Source organism: Sceloporus occidentalis, unplaced genomic scaffold (genome assembly GCF_023333645.1).
Source record: "Sceloporus occidentalis isolate IW3139 unplaced genomic scaffold, rSceOcc1.0.p SCAF_22, whole genome shotgun sequence".
In the NCBI taxonomy this organism is placed as follows: Eukaryota; Metazoa; Chordata; class Lepidosauria; order Squamata; family Phrynosomatidae; genus Sceloporus; species Sceloporus occidentalis.
In genome coordinates, this window is record NW_028317002.1 from 15,375,108 (window position 1) to 15,385,443 (window position 10,336).

The following is a 10,336-nucleotide window of genomic DNA, read 5'->3' on the forward strand; positions in this document are numbered from 1 at the left end:
TTTAACGATACAGCTTGTCCATTAGTAGCTTTTTTGATGATGACAATACAAATTTTTGGGCACTTGTACGGGAAATAATAATGGCAAGGTCGCGAGTTCCATCCCGGTACAAGCCAGTCACTTCTATTCTCTCCTTTCAGTATAGTCTTAAAAGGTGCGAAGTTGGTACAAAATGTAGTGGCAAGGTAAGTCCTTTAGTTGATTCCCTTTTGATGATGATTTAGGGCTGTTTGGAGCACGTGCTTGCAGTTAGTCTGCGCTTTCCAGCGGAAGGATGTTGGTACAAAACGTAGTGGCAAGGTAAGTCCTTTAGTTGATTCCCTTTTGATGACAATCCAAATTTCCAATCAATTGTACTGGAAATAATAATGGCAAGGTCGCGAGTTCCATCCCGGTACAAGCCAGTCGCTTCTATTCTCTCCTTTCAGTACAGTCTTAAAAGGTGCGTGAGCTTTTGCAGTGTACAAACCTTGCACCACACACTCTTTAAATCTAACGAAAGTCACTGATACAGGTTTTAGGGCTTTCGGGAGCAGCCGCACCCACACCTAGTCCTCGTTAGTATAGTGGTGAGTATCCCCGCCTGTCACGCGGGAGACCGGGGTTCGATTCCCTGACGGGGAGGCCTTCCATTAGTGCTTTTGATTGCTCTGCTGGATTTCCAGCTTTGCAAATGAAACCCCAATACCGATTGTAAGAGTAAAATCCTTACTCTGCGCTTTCCAGCAGAAGGAAGTTGGTACAAAACGTAGTGGCGAGGTAAGTCCTTTAGTTGATTCCCTTTTGATGACAATCCAAATTTCCAAGCAATTGTACTGGAAATAATAATGCCAAGGTCGCAGGTTCAATCCCCGTATGGTCCTGTTGGTTCTTTTCTCTCTTTTCAGCACAATCTTAACGTGAGCTGTTGCAACGTGCAAACCTTGTCCCGTACGCACGTTGCATCTGACTAAGGAAAGCTACTGCAACAGGATTTAGGGCTTTTTGGAGCACGTGCTTGCACTTAGTCCTCCTTAGTATAGAGTAAACTTCTTACTCTGCGCGGTCCACCTCTGAATCTGTTGCGGATGGATAGTAATAAATACGTCTCGCAAGCCTGATTGCCTATGGCGGGAGATATGGTAAGGTCTCTCTGACTAGCACTCGTCCTCTTTTTCACAAGCTGGGCCAAGCCCGGGGGTAGAGACTCTTTACCTTTTTAACGATACAGCTTGTCCATTAGTAGCTTTTTTGATGATGACAATACAAATTTTTAGGCAATTGTACGGGAAATAGTAATGGCAAGGTCGCGAGTTCCATCCCGGTACAAGCCAGTCACTTCTATTCTCTCCTTTCAGTACAGTCTTAAAAGGTGCGAAGTTGGTACAAAACGTAGTGGCGAGGTAAGTCCTTTAGTTGATTCCCTTTTGATGACAATCCAAATTTTCAAGCAATTGTACTGGAAATAATAATGGCAAGGTCGCGAGTTCCATCCTGGTACAAGCCAGTCGCTTCTATTCTCTCCTTTCAGTACAGTCTTAAAAGGTGCGTGAGCTTTTGCAGTGTACAAACCTTGCACCACACACTCTTTAAATCTAACGAAAGTCACTGATACAACTTTTAGGGCTTTCAGGAGCAATTGCACCCACAGCTAGTCCTCGTTAGTATAGTGGTGAGTATCCCCGCCTGTCACGCGGGAGACCGGGGTTCGATTCCCCGACGGGGAGGCTTTCTTTTAGCGCTTTTGATTGCTCTGCTGGAGTTCCACCTTTGCAAATGAAACCCCAATACCGATTGTAAGAGTAAAATAATTACTCTGCGCTTTCCAGCGGAAGGAAGTTGGTACAAAACGTAGTGGCGAGGTAAGTCCTTTAGTTGATTCCCTTTTGATGACAATGCAAATTTTCAAGCAATTGTACTGGAAATAATAATGCCAAGGTCGCAGGTTCAATCCCCGTATGGTCCTGTTGGTTCTTTTCTCTCTTTTCAGCACAGTCTTAACATGAGCTGTTGCAACGTGCAAACCTTGTCCTGTACGCACGTTGCATCTGGCTAAGGTAAGCTACTGATACAGGATTTAGGGCTTTTTGGAGCACGTGCTTGCAGTTAGTCCTCCTTAGTATAGAGTAAACTTCTTACTCTGCGCGGTCCACCTCTGAATCTGTTGCGCATGGATAGTATTAAATACGTCTCGCAAGCCTGATTGCCTATGGCGGGAGATATGGTAAGATCTCTGACTAGCACTCGTTCTCTTTTTCACAAGCTGGGGCAAGCCCGGGGGTAGAGACCCTTTACCTTTTTAACGATACAGCTTGTCCATTAGTAGCTTTTTTGATGATGACAATACAAATTTTTGGGCAATTGTACGGGAAATAATAATGGCAAGGTCACGAGTTCCATCCCGGTACAAGCCAGTCACTTCTATTCTCTCCTTTCAATACAGTCTTAAAATGTGCGTGAGCTTTTGCAGTGTACAAACCTTGCACCAGACACTCTTTAAATCTGTCTAACGAAAGTCACTGATACAGGTTTTAGGGCTTTCGGGAGCAGCCGCACCCACAGCTAGTCCTCGTTAGTATAGTGGTGAGTATCCCCGCCTGTCACGCGGGAGACTGGGGTTCGATTCCCTGACGGGGAGGCCTTCCATTAGTGCTTTTGATTGCTCTGCTGGATTTCCAGCTTTGCAAATGAAACCCTAATACCGATTGTAAGAGTAAAATCCTTACTCTGCGCTTTCCAGCAGAAGGAAGTTGGTACAAAACGTAGTGGCGAGGTAAGTCCTTTAGTTGATTCCCTTTTGATGACAATCCAAATTTCCAAGCAATTGTACTGGAAATAATAATGCCAAGGTCGCAGGTTCAATCCCCGTATGGTCCTGTTGCTTCTTTTCTCTCTTTTCAGCACAGTCTTAACATGAGCTGTTGCAACGTGCAAACCTTGTCCCGTACGCACGTTGCATCTGGCTAAGGAAAGCTACTGCAACAGGATTTAGGGCTTTTTGGAGCACGTGCTTGCAGTTAGTCTGCGCTTTCCAGCGGAAGGAAGTTGGTACAAAACGTAGTGGCAAGGTAAGTCCTTTAGTTGATTCCCTTTTGATGACAATCCAAATTTCCAAGCAATTGTACTGGAAATAATAATGCCAAGGTCTCAGGTTCAATCCCCGTATGGTCCTGTTGGTTCTTTTCTCTCTTTTCAGCACAGTCTTAACATGAGCTGTTGCAACGTGCAAACCTTGTCCCGTACGCACGTTGCATCTGACTAAGGAAAGCTACTGCAACAGGATTTAGGGCTTTTTGGAGCACGTGCTTGCACTTAGTCCTCCTTAGTATAGAGTAAACTTCTTACTCTGCGCGGTCCACCTCTGAATCTGTTGCGGATGGATAGTAATAAATACGTCTCGCAAGCCTGATTGCCTATGGCGGGAGATATGGTAAGGTCTCTCTGACTAGCACTCGTCCTCTTTTTCACAAGCTGGGCCAAGCCCGGGGGTAGAGACTCTTTACCTTTTTAACGATACAGCTTGTCCATTAGTACCTTTTTTGATGATGACAATACAAATTTTTAGGCAATTGTACGGGAAATAATAATGGCAAGGTCGCGAGTTCCATCCCGGTACAAGCCAGTCACTTCTATTCTCTCCTTTCAGTACAGTCTTAAAAGGTGCGAAGTTGGTACAAAACGTAGTGGCGAGGTAAGTCCTTTAGTTGATTCCCTTTTGATGACAATCCAAATTTTCAAGCAATTGTACTGGAAATAATAATGACAAGGTCGCGAGTTCCATCCCGGTACAAGCCAGTCGCTTCTATTCTCTCCTTTCAGTCCAGTCTTAAAAGGTATGTGAGCTTTTGCAGTGTACAAACCTTGCACCACACACTCTTTATATCTGTCTAACGAAATTCACTGATACAGGTTTTAGGGCTTTCGGGAGCGGCCACACACGCAGCTAGACCTCGTTAGTATAGTGGTGAGTATCCATGCCTGTCACACGGGAGACCGGGGCTAGATTCCCCAACGGAGAGACCTTCTTTTAGAGCTTTTGATTGCTCTGCTGGATTTCCACCTTTGCAAATGAAACCCCAATACCGATTGTAAGAGTAAAATCCTTACTCTGCGCTTTCCAGCGGAAGAAAGTTGGTACAAAACGTAGTGGCGAGGTAAGTCCTTTAGTTGATGCGCTTTTGATGACAATCCAAATTTTCAAGCAATTGTACTGGAAATAATAATGGCAAGGTCGCGAGTTCCATCCCGGTACAAACCAGTCGCTTCTATTCTCTCCTTTCAGTACAGTCTTAAAAGGTGCGTGACTTTTTCCGTGTACAAACCTTGCACCAGACACTCTTTAAATCTGTCTAACGATAGTCACTGATACAGGTTTTAGGGCTTTCGGGAGCAGCCGCACCCACAGCTAGTCCTCGTTAGTATAGTGGTGAGTATCCCTGCCTGTCACGCAGGAGACCGGGGTTCGATTCCCCGACGGGGAGGCCTTCCCTTAGTGCTTTTGATTGCTCTGCTGGATTTCCACCTTTGCAAATGAAACCCGAATACCGATTGTAAGAGTAAAATCCTTACTCTGCGCTTTCCAGCGGAAGGAAGTTGGTACAAAACGTAGTGGCGAGATAAGTCCTTTAGTTGATTCCCTTTTGATGACAATCCAAATTTTCAAGCAATTGTACTGGAAATAATAATGCCAAGGTCGCAGGTTCAATCCCCGTATGGTCCTGTTGCTTCTTTTCTCTCTTTTCAGCACAGTCTTAACATGAGCTGTTGCAACTTGCAAACCTTGTCCCGTACGCACGTTGCATCTGGCTAAGGAAAGCTACTGATACAGGATTTAGGGCTGTTTGGAGCACGTGCTTGCAGTTAGTCTGCCCTTTCCAGCGGAAGGAAGTTGGTACAAAACGTAGTGGCAAGGTAAGTCCTTTAGTTGATTCCCTTTTGATGACAATCCAAATTTTCAAGCAATTGTACTAGAAATAATAATGCCAAGGTCGCAGGTTCAATCCCCGTATGGTCCTGTTGCTTCTTTTCTCTCTTTTTTCAGCACAGTCTTAACATGAGCTGTTGCAACGTGCAAACCTTGTCCCGTACGCACGTTGCATCTGGCTAAGGAAAGCTACTGAAACAGGATTTAGGGCTTTTTGGAGCACGTGCTTGCACTTAGCCCTCCTTAGTATAGAGTAAACTTCTTACTCTGCGCTGTCCACCTCTGAATCTGTTGCGGATGGATAGTAATAAATACGTCTCGCAAGCCTGATTGCCTATGGCGGGAGATATGGTAAGGTCTCTCTGACTAGCACTCGTCCTCTTTTTCACAAGCTGGGGCAAGCCCGGGGGTAGAGACTCTTTACCTTTTTAACGATACAGCTTGTCCATTAGTAGCTTTTTTGATGATGACAATACAAATTTTTAGGCAATTGTACGGGAAATAATAATGGCAAGGTCGCGAGTTCCATCCCGGTACAAGCCAGTCACTTCTATTCTCTCCTTTCAGTACAGTCTTAAAAGGTGCGAAGTTGGTACAAAACGTAGTGGCGAGGTAAGTCCTTTAGTTGATTCCCTTTTGATGACAATCCAAATTTTCAAGCAGTCTTAAAAGGTGCGTGAGCTTTTGCAGTGTACAAATCTTGCACCACACACTCTTTAAATCTGTCTAACGAAAATCACTGATACAGGTTTTATGGCTTTCGGGAGCGGCCACACCCACTGCTAGTCCTCGTTAGTATAGTGGTGAGTATCCCTGCCGGTCACGTGGGAGTTCGATTCCCTGACGGGGAGGCCTTCTGTGCTGTCTTCTGTACTGTTCTCATATTTATTTAACTGTCCACCATATTATCGGTTCTTCCATCACCATATTGTTTCTATGTATGGTCGTTTTGCTGCCATCTGCTGGCCAGAATTTGTATGCTGCACGCCTCTGTTCTTGTTAATAAAGCTTTTCTTTGCTGGGTGTGTTTTCAGGAGCCTGGGTCCATGTCACTTCCTGCAACCCTTGTGTGAGGGATCTGCTTTCTGTGTGACTGGACATTCATCACTCGGGCTCGTAAGGCATCAGTTTTTTGACCAGCAGTTAGCCTCAGGAAAGATATCAGCAGACAACACCAAGGTCATTTCAGTATTATACCAATGTTTGTATTTTGGGTCAAATAAACCCACATTGATTCAAATCACTGTGTCTACGTGTATCCGTCTAACCTGAGCTTTTGCCGGTCCTGTCTGCTCCACTGCTTGGACACGAAGGTAGGAAAGTCACACAGCCACTACCAGTTACACCTTCATTCGCCTTCATGTGGAGACAGAATACCTTCCTTTAGTGCTTTTGATTGCTCTGCTGGATTTCCACCTTTGCAAATGAAACCCCAATACCGATTGTAAGAGTAAAATCCTTACTCTGCGCTTTCCAGCGGAAGGAAGTTGGTACAAAACGTAGTGGCGAGGTAAGTCCATTAGTTGATTCCCTTTTGATGACAATCCAAATTTTCAAGCAATTGTACTGGAAATAATAATGCCAAGGTCGCAGGTTCAATCCCCGTATGGTCCTGTTGCTTCTTTTCTCTCTTTTCAGCACAGTCTTAACATGAGCTGTTGCAACTTGCAAACCTTGTCCCGTACGCACGTTGCATCTGGCTAAAGAAAGCTACTGATACAGGATTTAGGGCTTTTTGGAGCACGTGCTTGCAGTTAGTCTGCGCTTTCCAGTGGAAGGAAGTTGGTACAAAACGTAGTGGCGAGGTAAGTCCTTTAGTTGATTCCCTTTTGATGACAATCCAAATTTTCAAGCAATTGTACTGGAAATAATAATGGCAAGGTCGCGAGTTCCATCCCGGTACAAGCCAGTCGCTTCTATTCTCTCCTTTCAGTACAGTCTTAAAAGGTGCGTGAGCTTTTGCAGTGTACAAACCTTGCACCACACACTCTTTAAATCTGTCTAACGAAAGTCACTGATACAGGTTTTTGGGGCTTTCGGGAGCGGACAAACCCACAGCTAGTCCTCGTTAGTATAGTGGTGAGTATCCCCGCCTGTCACGCGCGAGACCGGGGTTCGATTTCCCAACAGCGAGTCCTTCCTTTAGCGCTTTTGATTGCTCTACTGGATTTCCCCCTTTGCAAATGAAACCCAAATACCGATTGTAAGAGTAAAATCCTTACTCTGCGCTTTCCAGTGGAAGGAATTGGTACAAAACGTAGTGGCTAGGTAAGTCCTTTAGTTGATTCCCTTTTGGTGACAATCCAAATTTTCAAGCAATTGTACTGGAAATAATAATGCCAAGGTCGCAGCTTCAATCCCCGTATGGTCCTGTTGCTTCTTTTCTCTCTTTTCAGCACAGTCTTAACATGAGCTGTTGCAATGTGCAAACCTTGTCCCGTACGCATGTTGCATCTGGCTAAGGAAAGCTACTGATACAGGATTTAGGGCTTTTTGGAGCACGTGCTTGCAGTTCCAGCGGAAGGAAGTTGGTACAAAACGTAGTGGCGAGGTAAGTCCTTTAGTTGATTCCCTTTTGATGACAATCTAAATTTTCAAGCAATTGTAATGGAAATAATAATGCCAAGGTCGCAGGTTCAATCCCCGTATGGTCCTGTTGCTTCTTTTCTGATACAGGATTTAGGGCTTTTTGGAGCACGTGCTTGCAGTTAGTCCTCCTTAGTATAGAGTAAACTTCTTACTCTGCGCTGTCCACCTCTGAATCTGTTGCGCATGGATAGTATTAAATACGTCTCGCAAGCCTGATTGCCTATGGCGGGAGATATGGTAAGGTGTCTCTGACTAGCACTCGTCCTCTTTTTCACAAGCTGGGGCAAGCCCGGGGGTAGAGACCCTTTACCTTTTTAACGATACAGCTTGTCCATTAGTAGCTTTTTTGATGATGACAATACAAATTTTTGGGCACTTGTACGGGAAATAATAATGGCAAGGTCGCGAGTTCCATCCCGGTACAAGCCAGTCACTTCTATTCTCTCCTTTCAGTATAGTCTTAAAAGGTGCGAAGTTGGTACAAAATGTAGTGGCGAGGTAAGTCCTTTAGTTGATTCCCTTTTGATGACAATCCAAATTTTCAACTAATTGTACTGGAAATAATAATGCCAAGGTCGCAGGTTCAATCCCCGTATGGTCCTGTTGCTTCTTTTCTCTCTTTTCAGCACAGTCTTAACATGAGCTGTTGCAACTTGCATACCTTGTCCCATAAGCACGTTGCATCTGGCTAAGGAAAGCTACTGATACAGGATTTAGGGCTTTTTGGAGCACATGCTTGCAGTTAGTCCTCCTTAGTATAGAGTAAACTCTTTACTCTGCGCTGTCCACCTCTGAATCTGTTGCGGATGGATAGCATTAAATACGTCTCGCAAGCCTGATTGCCTATGCCGGGAGATATGGTAAGATCTCTAACTAGCACTCGTCCTCTTTTTCACAAGCTGGGGCAAGCCCGGGGGTAGAGACCCTTTACCTTTTTAACGATACAGCTTGTCCATTAGTAGCTTTTTTGATGATGACAATACAAATTTTTGGGCAATTGTACGGGAAATAATAATGGCAAGGTCGCGAGTTCCATCCCGGTACAAGCCAGTCACTTCTATTCTCTCCTTTCAGTACAGTCTTAAAAGGTGCGTGAGCTTTTGCAGTGTACAAACCTTGCACCACACACTCTTTAAATCTAACGAAAGTCACTGATACAGCTTTTAGGGCTTTCAGGAGCAATTGCACCCACAGTTAGTATAGTGGTGAGTATCCCCGCCTGTCACGCGAGAGACCGGGGTTCGATTCCTTCCTTTCTTGATGATGACAATACAAATTTTTGGGCAATTGTACGGGAAATAATAATGGCAAGGTCGCGAGTTCCATCCAGGTACAAGCCAGTCACTTCTATTGTCTCCTTTCATTACAGTCTTAAAAGGTGCGTGAGCTTTTGCAGTGTACAAACCTTGCACCAGACACTCTTTAAATCTGTCTAACGAAAGTCACTGATACAGGTTTTAGGGCTTTCGGGAGCAGCCGCACCCACAGCTAGTCCTCGTTAGTATAGTGGTGAGTATCCCCGCCTGTCACGCGGGAGACCGGGGTTCGATTCCCTGACGGGGAGGCCTTCCATTAGTGCTTTTGATTGCTCTGCTGGATTTCCAGCTTTGCAAATGAAACCCCAATACCGATTGTAAGAGTAAAATCCTTACTCTGCGCTTTCCAGCAGAAGGAAGTTGGTACAAAACGTCGTGGCGAGGTAAGTCATTTAGTTGATTCCCTTTTGATGATAATCCAAATTTTCAAGCAATTGTACTGGAAATAATAATGCCAAGGTCGCAGGTTCAATCCCCGTATGGTCCTGTTGCTTCTTTTCTCTCTTTTCAGCACAGTCTTAACATGAGCTGTTGCAACTTGCAAACCTTGTCCCATACGCACATTGCATCTGGCTAAGGAAAGCTACTGATACAGGATTTAGGGCTGTTTGGAGCACGTGCTTGCAGTTAGTCTGCGCTTTCCAGCGGAAGGATGTTGGTACAAAACGTAGTGGCAAGGTAAGTCCTTTAGTTGATTCCCTTTTGATGACAATCCAAATTTCCAAGCAATTGTAATGGAAATAATAATGGCAAGGTCGCGAGTTTCATCCCGGTACAAGCCAGTCGCTTCTATTCTCTCCTTTCAGTACAGTCTTAAAAGGTGTGTGAGCTTTTGCAGTGTACAAACCTTGCACCACACACTCTTTAAATCTAACGAAAGTCACTGATACAGCTTTTAGGGCTTTCAGGAGCAATTGCACCCACAGTTAGTATAGTGGTGAGTATCCCTGCCTGTCACGCGAGAGACCGGGGTTCGATTCCTTTCTTGATGATGACAATACAAATTTTTGGGCAATTGTACGGGAAATAATAATGGCAAGGTCGCGAGTTCCATCCCGGTACAAGCCAGTCACTTCTATTCTCTCCTTTCAATACAGTCTTAAAATGTGCGTGAGCTTTTGCAGTGTACAAACCTTGCACCAGACACTCTTTAAATCTAACGAAAGTCACTGATACAGCTTTTAGGGCTTTCGGGAGCAGCCACACCCACAGCTAGTCCTCGTTAGTATAGTGGTGAGTATCCCCGCCTGTCACGCGGGAGACCGGGGTTCGATTCCCTGACGGGGAGGCCTTCCAGTAGTGCTTTTGATTGCTCTGCTGGATTTCCACCTTTGCAAATGAAACCCATTGTAAGAGTAAAATCCTTACTCTGCGCTTTCCAGCGGAAGGAAGTTGGTACAAAACGTAGTGGCGAGGTAAGTCCTTTAGTTGATTCCCTTTTGATGACAATTACATGATTTTGCTATTTACATGACGAAAAGTCATGATTTTATTAAAGACACGGAGGCGAGTATTGCTTAACTCTTTC

General features: G+C 44.8%; 5 non-coding genes across 5 annotated transcripts; all 5 read left to right on the top strand.

Annotated features, from left to right (window-relative positions):
- Positions 1 to 552: 552 nt before the first annotated feature.
- TRNAD-GUC (transfer RNA aspartic acid (anticodon GUC)) lies at positions 553 to 624 on the top strand. The gene has a single exon. It is a non-coding gene; the product is annotated as a tRNA-Asp (tRNA).
- Positions 625 to 1,634: 1,010 nt separating this feature from the next.
- On the top strand, positions 1,635 to 1,706 carry TRNAD-GUC (transfer RNA aspartic acid (anticodon GUC)). The gene has a single exon. It is a non-coding gene; the product is annotated as a tRNA-Asp (tRNA).
- A 2,682-nt stretch (positions 1,707 to 4,388) lies between these two features.
- TRNAD-GUC (transfer RNA aspartic acid (anticodon GUC)) lies at positions 4,389 to 4,460 on the top strand. Its single transcript has one exon. It is a non-coding gene; the product is annotated as a tRNA-Asp (tRNA).
- Positions 4,461 to 8,984: 4,524 nt separating this feature from the next.
- Positions 8,985 to 9,056, top strand: TRNAD-GUC (transfer RNA aspartic acid (anticodon GUC)). Its single transcript has one exon. It is a non-coding gene; the product is annotated as a tRNA-Asp (tRNA).
- A 968-nt stretch (positions 9,057 to 10,024) lies between these two features.
- Positions 10,025 to 10,096, top strand: TRNAD-GUC (transfer RNA aspartic acid (anticodon GUC)). The gene has a single exon. It is a non-coding gene; the product is annotated as a tRNA-Asp (tRNA).
- The last annotated feature ends 240 nt before the right edge of the window (positions 10,097 to 10,336 follow it).